Source organism: Phasianus colchicus, chromosome Z, assembly GCF_987193195.1.
Source record: "Phasianus colchicus chromosome Z, bPhaCol1.hap1.1, whole genome shotgun sequence".
In the NCBI taxonomy this organism is placed as follows: domain Eukaryota; kingdom Metazoa; phylum Chordata; class Aves; order Galliformes; family Phasianidae; genus Phasianus; species Phasianus colchicus.
The window spans coordinates 17,259,623-17,275,508 of record NC_143476.1 but is presented as its reverse complement, the minus strand read 5'-3'; the positions used below and the strand labels follow the sequence as shown (position 1 = coordinate 17,275,508).

At 38.9% G+C, this 15,886-nt stretch overlaps 1 long non-coding RNA gene across 3 annotated transcripts; it reads right to left on the bottom strand.

The window, feature by feature from the left end:
• Positions 1-734: 734 nt before the first annotated feature.
• On the bottom strand, positions 735-15,311 carry LOC116234844 (uncharacterized). Of its 3 annotated transcripts, XR_016461810.1 has the most exons (7): positions 14,924-15,311; positions 12,169-12,320; positions 11,870-12,072; positions 6,878-9,307; positions 3,216-4,891; positions 1,288-1,352; positions 735-848 (listed from the first exon to the last, which is right to left on the bottom strand). It is a non-coding gene; the product is annotated as an uncharacterized LOC116234844 (long non-coding RNA). The 3 variants fall into 3 exon arrangements; XR_004168212.2 differs by lacking the exon at positions 3,216-4,891; XR_016461809.1 differs by lacking the exons at positions 3,216-4,891; positions 6,878-9,307.
• Positions 15,312-15,886: the final 575 nt, after the last annotated feature.

Sequence of the window (15,886 nt, the reverse complement as noted above, 5' to 3'; positions counted from 1 at the left end):
CCACATTTATCTCTTCTTATTTGTCTCTTCTGAATAGTTTGAGGACATTTTCACAAGCCTGACCTAGGGACGAGCTTAGGAACTGGTCTTTCAGCTGCAAGGTGGAAAGAGAAATAACCAGTTTCTATTTCTTCTATCAGAATTTTTTTTTTTTTAAATGTGTTTTGAATATTTAATTGCATTCCGGGCTGAAGTTCTTTAGAATAGTTTATGTAGTTTCTCTCAATTTCACTAAGTTCTATACTTTTCGGATAATTACTTAGTTGCTTTTAAAACTGCATAAATGCATAAATGCTGTGTGGCTCAGAACTGTTCTGTTGTCTAATGTGATACTCAGTTTCCCTGAATTAATTTTGGAAGCTTTTCAGTGTATTCTATTCCTTTCAAAGAAATACTAATAGTCCAGAAATATATTGCTCTGTTCAACAATTATGACAGCTCGAATTCAGAATTCACATTGTTTCCTGGAAAAGTTGTCCCAGAAGGCAGAAGCTGTCTAGTGAATACCTCAGCTCTGCTGTGGCAGGATATATCAGAAGGACAGAATCATCAATAGCTTTCTATTTGTCATCATCTTACCCTTTAGCCCTTGCTTGTTTGCCAGTTAAAGTGCCTTACATTTTAAAGTGTAGTTTGATATTCAGCTTAAACCAGTATCTTTGTTCTCTTTCTCATGTCAACACAAGCATTACTAAAAAAATGACAGTCAGACTCAGAACACATCTGCCTGAAAACAAATTAATATTTATTTCATAGGTATAAGCTTCCTTCATTGCTTGATTGCATGGTCTGTATACCGTTGTGGTTTCTAGAGCTGCAGCACAGAACAGGTGATGAGAATTCAGGAACTGGATAAACAAAGAGATTGACTCTGTTAACATCTGTGCAGACTTAGGCAGACTTAAAATGTAACACAGGAGGCCAGTTGTCCTGTGCTGTGTGAACTTTATCCAGGAAAGTATAATTAGTTCACACAGCAAAGGACCACCCTTTTGAAATTAAGTAGAGGCGGAGAGGCTAGCCCTTAAATATCAGTTAACATACTGGTTATAATTAGCACTCACAGAAATTAAGTGCAAAATGCAAAGGGAGGATGTGTCTTAAAAAGCAGGGAAATAAAATTGTTCTGTCAAGAAACATAGTACGTAGTCAGGCTTTGCTGCCTCAGCTTAAATGTGAAAGCAATCCTAGAATAAGGCCATACTTTCTTAACTAATAGACGTATTTTTTTAAAACAGAATCCCTACAAACTTCTCTGATGACATTAAAAAGAGAGGCTTTTCTTACTAGGCTGTTAGGACTTCAAAACTGGTAGCACGTTACTACTTTCAGATTCACCACTTTCCTGCTTCCTGGATTAAAAAAAAAAAAAAAAACCAACACATTCAGCAAAACCTATCAAAGCAAACAAAAGAGAAAAAAAATATAAACAAAAACCATGGAAGATTACAGCTACATTATTCAACATAAGATAGTGACAGATTACTTATAGGTTCTTACAACAGAAATTAATATCTTTCAATTTTCTAAATACAAAAGAACCTTCAAGTGTTCACCCTTCTAATTTAGTGCTCATGCAGCTGAAGTAACAGATTAAATCCACCTTAAATCCTAATAAAAGCCTTGATTTTAAACTAAAAAGTGAAATTCCAAGATTACCTCTACACTGTATGCTATAAAATACTCAGATTGATAAGAGAATAGTCTGCTGCATCATTTACCCTTAATAAAACACTATAAGAATAGAAAAATATATTAATGATTTATATAGCTATTAATTTACATATCACACACTTCCATCCAATTACCGCAAATAATGTATTCATTTTCTTGGCATCAGTGAATTTAATCAGTGGCAAAGAGAAATGTGTCCATAGTCTGTAAGACATATAAACTGCAAAGCAAATACAGCAGAATAGTCATAGTCCATAATACACATGGTTTGAAGAGAGCATATAAACGAAAGGGGAACAACTGTTTACAAGGCTGGAGTGTGATAGGACAAGGGGGAATGGTTTTAAACTGAGACAGGGGAGGTTTAGGTTAGATATTAGGAGGAAGTTTTTCACTCAGAGGGTGGTGAGGCACTGGAACAGGTTGCCCAAGGAGGCTGTGGATGCCCCATCCCTGGAGGCATTCAAGGCCAGGCTGGATGTGGCTCTGGGCAGCCTGGTCTGCTGGTTGGAGACCCTGCACATAGCAGGGGTTTGAAACTAGATGATCATTGTGGTCCTTTTCAACGCAGGGCATCAAATGGTTTTATTATTCTGTTGTACAGAAGCAGCGAAATACTGCATGGGACTCCATAACTCAGATGTTGTGTTATTGCCATAAAACTTAAATGCAAAAGTGTAAATATTTATTTAATGGTTATCTGCAATTCCACCACAAGCCACAAATCCCTTCTAATGTGTTCTCATGTAAGCTCGTCCTACACAGCTGTTGAAGTTCTCTCACTATTCTGCGCGTTATTGGCACATAGTTACACTGTTTCTTAGCCAACTGACATACATTGAAATAACATTTCATGGTAAGGGCAGCAATAGTTTTCTAGATTTCCTGAAACCACAGCAGGCATAAACACCTGAAGTCTCATTTGTCAGTATACCAAGCACATTCATCAACAACATTGCTAGCTGTTTCATATGAGTGTATTTTGACTAATGCACCATGTAACATAACAAAAAACCAGACTTTTCTTCATGGAAAAGTTTAGAGCCCACACTCAAACATCCCAGGCAATTCCACTTGTTGTAGAGGCACTCTTTGTTTGGTTTAGAAACCTCGTACATTATCTATGTAGGCATGCTCATATGCTTCTATTCAGTCATTAAACCACTGTAAATGACAAGCTTCCACACCCCCATTTTCTCTGTTCTTTAAGCAAGATTTGCAATCTATGCTATCTGCTTCTAGCATAAAAATATAAAAAGTTTTGAAACACAAAATATACACAAATTTCTTAAAAGCTACATCACTTCTGAAAAACAGAGATATTGTTTTCCTAATAGTTACTATCCTAATAGTTACGGAGGCAAAAATTCATAATCTCAACCAGAGTAACTTCAATGAAATGATTCTTATCAACTTGATATGTTTCCTTCTTAAAGACAGGCATAAACATGCAAATTAAATACAAGACTTGCAAATGCAAGAATAAAATGATCGTGTGAACTTTTGTATGCAGATCAGACACCTGTATCACTTGTCATCACCTGTATCACTTGTCATCACCATGGTGAGTGCCAGTAGAGTCTTGCTGTCATTGGCAATGTGGTCATGGAGCAGACATGGTCATGTTGACAAGCATGTGATTACTTGTGATGCAGTTAGCATGCTGTGAAGAAAAAGCTATAGAATTCAATCCTCTCCCTGTTGCCTCCAGCAGAGAGGAGATTGAGAGATAATTTCCTCCCCATCATTCACACATTTTTGCTCACAGCAGAAAGAAAGAGATGAAAAAAGCTAAGGAGCTAATTAATCACTGCATAGAGAAATGCAACACCACCAGCAGAAAAGCTGAGATACAGTGTCAGGATGTTATCATAACTACTTAGTGATTTCTGTTTAATGCTATTTGATAATGAACTGAGGACTACTGGAGTTGAGGACCGTTGAAGTGTTTGATAGTGAAGATTTTTATTAGTTATTATTTTCAATCTGTTGTGCTGTGGGGGTGGAGGACACTACACTTATTAAATCCTAACATAGCAGAGTGATATTTTCTCAAAAATGTCACTACTTTTCCCTTTCTAGTCAGCTCTTCAAGGAAAAATAGAATTCTGTAATTACAAGGTTACTTGTCCTCACACTTGTATAAAGTTCAGAAATACTGGCAAACATTGATCAAGTACAGCAAAGAAACAAAGATTAAAAAAAAATACAATCCTACAAAATTAATAAAACTGGGCAATCGGGTACAAGACAGGCATCTAATTAAGGTTCCTCTGAAGTTCCATAGAGCTTATCTCCTGTTCCCCACAGGAAAGATAGACCAATAAATGCCACCACTGTGGAAAACAGTGCTTGTTCTTTATTACATGGTATGAAAGAAAAAAAGCAGACAAAATTAAGTCTCATTTGTCCTGCTGCCAACAGAACTTATTTTCATTCTCTACATTTTCCTAGCTTTTATTTATTTTTTTTTTTTTGCTTTCAAATTAAAACTCTGAAGTACTCCAATGTCGGATGCTATGTTGCAAAATTCTTTATTTACCTATCTCCCACAGAAATTATGGCACAAATTATGGCACAAATTATGTAGCACAAATCTTGCTGTAATTTTTTTTTTTTTTTCTTTCTGAATTGTGACATGAAACAGTGGAATAATGCAACCTAGTATTGTGTCTCTGTAAGATGTAGGCCATGTACATTGTCATATAATCAAGTTAGAACATGTTACAACACTCAATAAACTCCAGGTTTGTTCATTTGTTAATTCATTCATTCTCTCTCTCTCTCTCTCCCATTGATTAACACTTAAGCATCTTACAGATTTCTTTATAATCACTCTAAACACAAAAGTATGCTGGTGAAGGAGTGGTAGTAGGCAATTATTCTACAAGACAATGCATATTATTTGTGTTTTCCAATGTGTAGCAGTATTTTCATCTTGTTAATATTTTTTTTCCTATATTATTGTTGTCTTAAGTGCAATATGTTGCATGTGAAAATGCACATATACATTTAAAGCAAAATTTTCTGTTGAAATTTCAACCAGATATAGTGACTGCCATACTTCTTTCAACATCAGACAGCCTAGAGCAGCAACCAGTCATTGTGTAAAGTATTCCTGTTTGTAGACTGTGCTGGAACTGGTGGTGACAGAGTTCATCCTCTTCACTAGCAAACAGTGCCAGGTTTGTTCAGCTGAAATTAATTTTCAGGGCATCTATGAGATAAGCAGCATAAAAGGGAGCTGTTTTAATTTTTGAGGCACATCCAGGATGGCAAAAAGAATCAGTTTAGTCCGAAGAAATGTAACAATAAAAATCTATATTCTTAAGGTAGAATCAGAGTATGGCTTGGGTTGAACGAGACCAGAATCACAGAATAGTTAAAATTGGAAGATTTGGGATCATCTAGTCCAATTTTTTCCCATTTTTTTCCCAATATGCCCTTGGTATCGTTGATGCAGAAGAAGAGAAGAAGAGCAGAGGGTAACAGTTTGATGTGTGGACAAGCCTTGGGAAAGTTCTGAAGATGTCACATGTTCAAGCACCTGGCAGGCAATAAATATCTCCCGACAAGTAGTTCTGCAGATAGGTCCACCTCTTTCCTGCAACAGCAAGTCACCTACCACAATTAATCTTCACTTCTTTCAGGTGTTCCCACAAGGCACTAGGTCAAACTGCACAGCTGCCTCTCCTGAGGCCATGCTGACTTCCTTCTCAGACTGGACAGCACTAAACCCATTTCTCAACTGCAGGTCTACAGGAGGAGAAGCCTTTCTTCTCTTACATGAAGTGACCACGTTTCGGAATTTGTCAATATTTCACATGGCACAAACTTTGCAATAACTTCACTGGTGTGAGGAATTGGATCTCCTGAAGGTGAATAGAGAACAATGTTTCCCACTCATCTTCTCTAACAGTACGTGGTTGAGTTATTTACTCCTGCAACTCCCTGATCCAATGCCATAGTTTATCTAGAATAGCATACTTTCCACAGTACAGCTGACTGACAGGCCGGGCTTCACAGAGAAGCCCCAGGCACTCCATACAGCCTGAGACACATACACCTGAATCAAAAGTGTGTCTCTTTGAGTACAAGCTACTCAATGCAGCAACTCCAGAAGCTACAGGGGAAAGCGTTCTATGGTGCATCTGATGAAGTGTATGCTGCTGGAAATTAATAGAGCAAGTACGATTCCTTCCTGTACCTTCACACACCCTGCTGCATGTCCCCACTGTGCCGACTACTGCACCTGATTGCTGTGATCACTGTCTGTTCACTATACTCTGGGCCTGGCTCTTATATACGCCTCTGCCTAAGACTGACTCACTAGGTGCTTGACCCACCTTAATCAAGGACTGTTAGCAGCAGCTATATCTAGCTAGATCTCCTCCAAGGAGAAGCTAAGTTCTTCTGTAGTTGTCCTTGCCTAGGTCTCCTTTCCAGTTTGCAGTAATCATCCTCTAATTCCTCAGGATTCCCCAGCAAGATTTCACAACTTCCAATGAGATCCTCAGAATTTTTTAGCAGAAATCTGACACTTTTGCACAAACTGTTGTGTCTGCTTGCTGCCTCTTTGAGTTTGTTAAAATCTGCTGTCACCATGCTCATTGTAAATAATTTCTTCCTAATATTTAACCTAAACTATCCTCTTAGTTTAAAACCATTGCCCCTTGTTCTATCACTGCTCTCCCTGCCAAGAAGTCCCTCCCCAGCTTTCCCAAAAGCCCCTTTTAGACACTGCAGTAGATATGCAGCAAAGAGGTCTCCCCGGAGCTTCTCCAGGCTGAATGAACACTGCTACCTCAGTTTCTCTTCATAAGAAAGACTCTAATCATTCTCCTGGCCTTCTCTGGACCAAACTGAGCAGGTCCATGTTTTTGTGCTAGAGATTCCTGACCTGAATGCAGTACTTCAGGTGGGGCCTCATAAGAGAAAAGAAGAAGTAGTCAATTATCTTCCACAACCTGCTGGAAACCCCTCTTTTGATGTAGACCAGGATACATTTAGGTTTCTGGGCTGCAAGCAAGATTGATGGCTCATGCTGAGTTTCTCATCAAACAACACCTTAAAGTCCATCTCCTCTGAATTGCTCTCAATCCATTCTCCATCCAGCCTGCATTCATATTTAGGATTACCCCCACACAGATGGAGAGCCTTGAACATGGCATTGTTGAATCTCATAAAGTTCACACCAGCATACCTCTTGTCCTGTCAAGGTCTGTCCGGATGCTGTTCCTTCCTTCCAGCATGCTGACTGCATCATGTAGCCTGATGTTGCTGGAAAACCTGCTGAGGATATACTCAGTCCCACCATCCATGTCACTAACAAAGATGTTATATATACATGTTGCCAGTCCTCAAGGAATGCCACTTCAACACTGAGCTGCTGACCAAAGTTCTTTGAGTGGAACCATCCCACCAATTCCTTATCTATGACGTGTTCTATATGTCAAATCCATGGCTCTCCGATTTAGAGGCAAGGATATCATGTAAGACAGTGTCAAAAGTTTTACACAAGCCCAGGTAGATGATATCAGTTGATTTTTACATTTTGCCCAATTTTGTTTATCTTCTCCTTTTAAAACTTCATGGACTCTTAAGGATTGGGCTGCCCAACTTCTACTCTTAAATTAATTAATTGATTGATTGATTGATTGATTTTTGTTGCTTTGTACACAGCCTTACAGACAGCAGTTTTTCACAACCGTAAACTTGCCTAAATATTGTTTGATAGTCAAATGGCATAACCAAGAGAAAAATGTACTTCTCAAAGGTGACATTAATTTGTAAGATTCCTTTCCTGACGTGGATTTCAACTGACTTGAAAAGAGATCAAAGGAAAAAATAAGAACCAGAATATCATCAAAAAACATATCAGACTATATTTCTCCAATAGTGAATATTTGTTTTCATAGGCAGTAAACAACAATAAACATTAAATACATATATTTTGTTCCATATTGATGACATTGCTCCAAGAAAAATAGAATTTTTAATACATGTCATGATTTAATTAGTTTGTGCACACAGCAATAGAAGCATCTGACATATCCTTACTGATGTTTGTATTTGAAGTTACAATGAATTATCTCTTCTAATAAGGGCCTACATCTGTAGAAGTTGACAGATTTTCTACTAATGTGGACCATGAAATACGACATATCCATAAACTCACACACGTTCCAAAGCATAGCAAAATATTCAGTCACAGATGTACTCCTTGGCCACACTGGCTACTAGGCTGTTACTGCAGAAGCAATAAGAAGACAGCTGAGGATATGTACAGCTTTTCTCCTACAGCATATAGTTTAAAACTAATGTATTAAAACATTATTAAGGTTCCATAATACTCAGGTTTTTCTGCAGGTAAAAGTTCAAAAATGTATCTAAAAACCACTCTCCACAATCCCATAAGGAAGCCAAGCTCCTGAAAATCCTCATTTAGGGATGATGCATGACTCTAATGCATTTAGTCTTTATGTGAATAAAGAAGTCTATGATGTTTGACTGATTTTTTCTACATTGCAGGCTAAGTAAAATGGTAAAGATCATATTTTGTAACAAATGTATAACAGGAAAACATTAGCTTAGCTTGGCTTATATTAATTTATGTTAGCAGACATACAATGATAAAACATTTTCTGAAGTAAAACACTAATCTCACTTATAACTGGCCTTTTTACAAGTGTGACATTTATGCTCTGAAGAATATTTTTGTCACTGTTTTGTTTTGAATATTCATTAGATATTACTTAATTAAAAAATTTAACTGATGTTTCTATATGACTTCTTAAACTGTAGATATTGCTCTTTGCTTTGATGTTGCTAATGCAGAAAATTATCTCCATCCATTAATTGTTGCCTTATTCTCTTTAAGCTATGCTAATACATAAAGATTTGCAGTTGCCAGAATGGTTTCCCAGTTTTGGGTAATTCTGAGAATAATCAGAATGATGCTATATTCTTTGTCATTCATTAAACATTAACTTCCTATTACATTTTCTAGAGATGATATTTATTATATTTAGTGTATCTGGAGACACAGAAGGCTCCCTCCATCTGTTTTGGAGGTGTAAACTTACTATTATAAAATGCCTTTCATAACTATTTTTCTTGAGGGGAAGTTCTTTACAGAGAGTGATGAGGTGCTGGAACAGGCTGCCCAGAGAGGTTGTGGATGCCCTGTCCCTGGAAGTGTTCAAGGCCAGATTGGATGGGGCCCTGGGCAGCCTGGTCTAGAATTAAATGGGAAGGTTGGTGGCCCTGCATGCAGCATGGGGGTTGGAGATTCATGATCCTTGGGGTCCCTTCCAACCCTGGCAATTCCGTGATTCTGTGAAAAGCCCATGACAAATTTTGTGCTACAATGTTTGTATAGTCTTTCCTTAGCTTAGCTATGTTTTACCTTTAAAACCAATGCTATTTTGGTAATAATAAAGACTTCATTACTTCTGTGCTTCAAGTTTACATTATGTTCAATATGGAGTCAGTACTTACTTTGAGGAAAAAAAAAAAAAGAAGTATAGCTATATATGTATATATAGCTGCAGCAGATACATTCTTCATTTTTTTTCTTGTGTTTTCATTCTACTGTATTTTCAAGAGAATATCCATATAATTAAACAAAAACCTGAGTGAATAAAGAAAAAGCAGATATCAAACTGTAATTAGCAAAGAATGAAAGCACTGCTTGTTTTGTAAAATAAAATAAAATAAATGTTTAATGACTCTATTTCTCACTGATGAAAAAGCTTGCTGAACAATTTTTATTGCTTTTTATGTTTTTGTGTTGACCAGTACTTGTGATTTCTACTATGGAAGAACATCAGTAAGCTTTCATGTGGGTTCATCTGCGTTCATCCACACTCACAGTCCTCTGGAAAGGCAACTTATTGATTTCATCAGGCACCCTCATTCAAGCAACTTCATTGCTAGGTCCCTGAAAATCTAGCTATTCTGCTTCAACTCACAACAGTAGGGCTTAAGTAGTGGATTCAGTTCTCCAGAAGAAAAGGGCTTTGTTATGGCTAGAGGTCAAATTGGTCATCCATTAGGAAAAATGAATTGTATGGTTTATAAAAATCTGGAAGAGAGTAACAGACAGCATATGGTGAGAGGGAACAAACAGTTCTAATCTGACCGGTGAGAATGGTGTGCACTGTTATTAGCAGGTGTCAAGATAGACTAATAAAAATCCTTACACGGATTTGAAAGAGTCCAAACTCTTACATTTAGCCTTGTTTAGTCCTATCTGTTTTCAGTTTACTGAAACCTGACATACATAAATGAGATTAATTACTTAGCCTATCAGAACTACAAAAGTAATTGACTGGTAGCTTCCATGTTAACTTTCTGCCCAGATACAGTCTCTCTGAAACTACAGAATTTAACAAATTTTTTTGATAAAACAAAGGAGTACCACACCATTTTTTCCTCTCCAAATAAGAAAATGTTAAATAAAGACAGAAACTATAAACATATATTTAAAATCATACAGTCTAAGATTAGTTGGAGGCAAATTCAATATGTAAAATGTAAACGTTCTTAATAAAAATCAAATTTCTACATCAATTCTCTTCAGATGTGTTACCAAGAGAATGCCGACAGATTACATTAAATTTCTTCAAAGATATGCATTCTTTGCAAATAGATCTTGAAGAAAAAACAAAAGCAGAAATTTGCATTACAAAAGTATAAAGGACAAACAAAATGTCCTTTTGTTTTGCCCACATTTGCTCTATATTCCTTGTTTGTGTATTAGAACTACAGAAACCACCACAAGTTTAAGCAACTTCCCTACTCATACGTTTTCAACTGTACTTCAGCTGAAATTAGATGAGGCTTCACTAATTCCCCAGGGATCCCCTCAGCTATGCAGTGTATCAAGATCTATACTAGGCCAGTGCAGTCTAATTCTAAAGCCATGAGTTTAGATACAGACACATTTGTTTAAAATTTACATGACTTTGGTCCTTATTTTAATCACATCATCTAATACAGTGTTTAAAAGCCACGTACAAAAAGCAAGAAAAGAAATTTGATGTAGTTGAAAGCAATGCCTTATTTTGCTTCACCAGTTACTAATATTTCTGAAAAGAATAACTTGACTGATTGGAATGCTGATTGATTTTTTGCAGTCTGGAGCTTTACATATTCAATAAATGCAAAGACCAGCAAGTACTTCTACATGATACTAATACCAGGCAATGAGACACTGCAAATCTGTTTTCTGGTAGATTTTTCATTTGGATTTAAATAAAAGTGATCGATCTGACACTCAGGGAACATAAAATGAAAATAAATTAGCTTGACAGGAATGTGAAAGCTTATTGGTTTAAGTAAATAAACAAACACGTACACAAATAAATAAATAAAGGGGAGAAAAAGGAAAAAGGAAGAAAGAGAAGACAGGAAAGGAAAGGGGAAAACTGAAAAAGTGGGGAAGGGGGGAAAGGAAACCTGCCAAGGTAGCCAAATTTCCAAGTTCCTTAAGAAATTCCTAAGACCAATCGAAGTTTTCAAATACAAAATTTGTTGATTACTTGCTGCTTAGTTCAATTATTATGATTTTAAAACACAGTGACACACTTAATGAAGTTACAAGTATTTTAAAATAGACAGGCTAACTCTAAATTTCTTGATTTAAAAGTCATCAACTTGGTGTGGAAACAAATTTCTGTCAGTAAGTGCTTTTGCAGACTTTTGCTGTTTTTTTTTTTTTTTTTTTTTTTACAATCCTGATACCAGCAATAATTATAGCTTCTCTCCTAGAATGGAGTATACTTTTCTTTACCTGAAATTCTGTGATTATTACAAGTATAGAAGTTATCCAACTGGGGGGTACTCACACATCTATATTGCTATATAGAAGCTAAATATGTTGTGGCATGTATAGTGATTCATCTAAGCATGAACATGGAAGTAAAAGTAGTAAGCAGAAATACTTACAGAGATGCTATGAAAGTATGATGAGGTTTCTTAATGCAAGGTTTGTTAATGATTAATGTTTGTCCCTGGTTTCTGATATTACAGTAAAACAAAGCTGAACCTTGTCAGAGGTCACTAAGAATCAAATCAGTTCATCCAAGCTTGTCAGCAGACAGTGATTTTATCTAACCAGTTATGTTTAACCTGGAGGAAATGAGAACTATTGATTACCTTTGCACTGTTGTTTTTACTGTAGGCTACTTACAGTGAGACTTCCAGGATGAAGCATCAGCCTTTCTCCGATCCCACATCCCGAGTGCCACAACCTTTTCTTCTTGGTTTTCATTGTCTGCCTCCTTGTCTCTTCAGCTTGGATGTGGATGTCTGAAGTAGGGAAGCTGCTTCTTGGGCCATTTCCCTTGCAATTCAAAGGAGACATGCAGTAGCTCAAGAATAATTTGTCTGAGTCTGCAAAAGAGTATAATAGTGTTTGCAGGACCTAATGTCAGGGGTACATGTTAAGTAGAGCCTGGCAGTGAAAATTCAGAATCTTGGGGAACTTACTGTAGTTCTAAGACTTTCTTTTTTTTTTTTTCCCAAGAAAATGATACTGTACGGAGAATCCTCAGCTGCTGATTTCAGTGCACTGCCTTCTTACTGGGTATCAAAGGCATTTCAGAAGAGCCCCTCTCAGGCATGTTTTGAGCTGCTACCATCTGTTGGAAAAAATTAAAAGTTTACTGTGAACTATACAGTGCCTTTTTTCACAACGATGGTTTTCACCTATGCCTAACTCTCTTAACTTATTAGTGCCATGCATTTTCCTCCGTGAGTTGCTTTGACTAGGTCTATATTTCTTTGAAGAACTACCTTACTATTATACCAAAAGTTTTATGAAAGCCTAGAGTAAAAAAAGAAAGCAGAGTAGGCAGCACCAAAGGCTTCTTCCCTAGTCACAGACAGGCAGCTGAACCTGTGGCTGTGCCACTGACCAATTTCTGTTTGCTTATGTGGCTCTGAAAGGTCAACCACTGGGATGACAGTGACAGTTTTGTCCCCCCAAGATAAGACTTGGACTTGATGATCCATGTTGGTCAATTCCAGCTCAGGATATTTTATGGCTCTGAGTTAGCATGAAGTTGAAAGGAGTTACAAAAGTTATACCCATGCAATATTTTCATATTTTCTCCCTCCCTCCCTCCCTCCTTCCCTTCCTTCCTTTTCCTTCCTTCCTTTTCCTTCCTTCCTTTTCCTTCCTTCCTTCCTTCCTTCCTTCCTTCCTTCCTTCCTTCCTTCCTTCCTTCCTTCCTTCCTTCCTTCCTTCCTTCCTTCCTTCCTTCCTTCCTCCCTCCCTCCCTCCCTCCCTCCCTCCCTCCCTCCCTCCCTTCCTTCCTTCCTCCCTCCCTTCCTCCCTCCCTCCCTTCCTCCCTCCCTCCCTCCCTCCCTCCCTCCCTCCCTCCCTCCCTCCCTCCCTCCCTCCCTCCTTTCCTTCCTTCCTTCCTTCCTTCCTTCCTTCCTTCCTTCCTTCCTTCCTTCCTTCCTTCCTTCCTTCCTTCCTTCCTTCCTTCCTTCCTTCCTTCCTTCCTTCCTTCCTTCCTTCCTTCCTCCCCCCCTCCATCCCCCTCCCCTCCCTGTAGCAGTTGCTAATGGCTTCAGGCATATCTGTACTTGATAATAAATTTATTTACATGACTGCAATTACTGTCTAGCAGTTTTGCACAGGTCTATCCTAACCTCAGTACCCAGGTTCCCATCTTCCTCTAAATGGACAGATAAAAACACAAGCCTAAGTCTGAAGATACATGTATGTACATCATGATACTGTTGTAGCAGCACTTGAACTAGTCCCCTCAGACATATATACTATTACAGAGCTTTACAGCATAGGACCAGATACTACTTTCAGCACCACCCACGACAGCATTTAACATGATTCAATGCATAGCTTCACCCTCATCTTAAGCTGTGGACTCTCACTACTTGATGCGTACCATCAGAACAGTGAACAGACAGTACAGCTGTTAATTTCCTTACACTTAAGTAATATTCTAAGAAACTGTAATTTATTAAAAGCATTACTACTCTTCTCAAAATGCTTGTGAAGAAAGATTTAAGTTCATTGCTTCCATTAACTTCAGCTCCAAATGTGAGCACTGTGACCACAGGTCTGATCACTTGCATCTTTGGGAAGAACTCTAACAGCAGAGAATCCCTCACCTGCTCTGTGTAGCTGCCTTGGTCTGGGTGACTTAACACAAGAAATAAGCCCTGTAACAGAAATGGGAACAGCATCTGACTGTCTGTGGCACTCCTGTTGTCTCAGCCACCTGACCATTACTGTCTCTCCATGGTGCTCTTGTCTCATTCATCAAACCACTTCTGACCTTTTTAACAAGGGAAATAGAAGGTCTGCTGATGTCTGGTTTGTTCACAGTCCTGTCCTTCCCCATAGGTACCCTGTTCAAAGAATCAACAAACTATGACATGAAATAGATGAGGATATATATCTGATCAAGCAAAAGATGAGCAAAGGCTTCTCTGTGAACCGTAATAATACATATCCCAAATCCTGGAATAAATTTTTTGAAATCTCACGGTTACCCTACTGTAGATTTAAATACAATTTTCCTCTTGGGAAAGATAGATTTGGAGATAACATCTCACACAGATCACGGCAAAGTTGGATTTTTGATATCTGACAGTCAACGGATTATGGGCTGATTTGGCATGCTTCTGTGACTAGTGGGGTGGAGGGATCTGTGGATATGCACCCCGGAAAGGGATAAGGGAAAAGGATAGAGAGATGGGACTGAAACAAAACAGTGGCAACGATCTGAGGAGAAACAAACTAATTTACTAAATAAGATATCAGAATGCAAGATAGCACGCTATAATACAATACAGTACAATGTAATTAGAATTGAAGGTAATAAATCAAATATAATGAGAGAGTGTCTGAAAGCTGAAGGTCTTACACTAATGCTGAGGCGAGACATGTGGTTGGGATGGGCAGAAGGGAGGAGAGCCCAGTCCTGTGACTTTGCCAGGGATTTTCTCCCTTCTCTGAATGCAAAGTCCTCTGGGGTATGTAGTTCTGCTCTTCTGGGACAGGTACCCAGAACTGGAGCAGTAACTCTTTAACTCCCAGTGCACTACGTGATGTTACACCAATAATCAAAAATCATAAAACCATGACGCTGACCCGCACTAACAAATTGACATACGGAAAAAGAAGTGCTTCTATTTATTTTCTGTGTGCGTCTGCCACTAGAGGGGGAATAGAGCAAATGTGAGGAGGTAAGAGCCATGTGTTACTTACAGTCCTTTGCTTAGCAGAATGCTAAGTGTTTCAAAACTCCGGTGTTTTATTCCAGATTCTGCAGGAGACCCACCAGCACTGTCCCTCTGTTAGACTCCTGTACCCTTCCCCCGCTGGCTTTCACTCTCATCTAAACTTGTAGCTGTTCCTGGTCAGCGCTCCGTGCCATTTCTGCGTAGCCCCCACCTTTTCGTCCATCCCCTGTCCTGTCTCCACTGCACAGCTCCACCCTTCAGCCTTTTTTGTCTTCCCCGGCGTTACAAAAAACAGTCCTGAACCGAAACGCAGTCTGTGCGCAAAGCAGCGAGCAGCTCCCTGCTGCCACTCACCCCACGGTGCATTGCACCCCCACCTGTGCTGCAGGAGGACTGCGGTTCAGGGTCTGCACACCCTGAACCACCCAGTGCTGCTGCACAGTGGGAGAAGGGGAGGTGGGTGCTTTGGACGGCTGATCTGGGTCTGCAGGTTCCGTGAGACACTGCAACATGTTCTCGATACGGAAAAACTTAGTGAAGATTTGACCTTCTTGGATCCACTCAGAAGTCTGAATGTTATTGGTCAGATCTACAGTTTTGACAACTTTAGTGGGATTTTTTAATGAAAAAATAAAGAAAAGGAAAAAAAAAACGCCAGTGGCTTTCAGATTTCAGATCATGGGGATGTCAGAGCTGCTTGGCAAGAGCTCACGTACGCATTGCTAGAGCTTTCAGCACTGGTGTGGTTCTCATTAACAGGCAGCGTGTCCCAACTAGTTCCCCAAAGCGTTATTCAGACGCAGACGCTGGGCACGGACGCTTTCAAATCTCACAAAATCACATCCGTCAAAATTAGGAACTAAACATGGCCGCGGTGGAGGACAGGCACCCTCAGCGCTGGGGCCCCCACCGCCGAGCCACGAGGTGCATCTGCCGAAGCTTGTTCGAATGTGGAAAACATCGACCCAATCTGGAACTTGGGGCGATC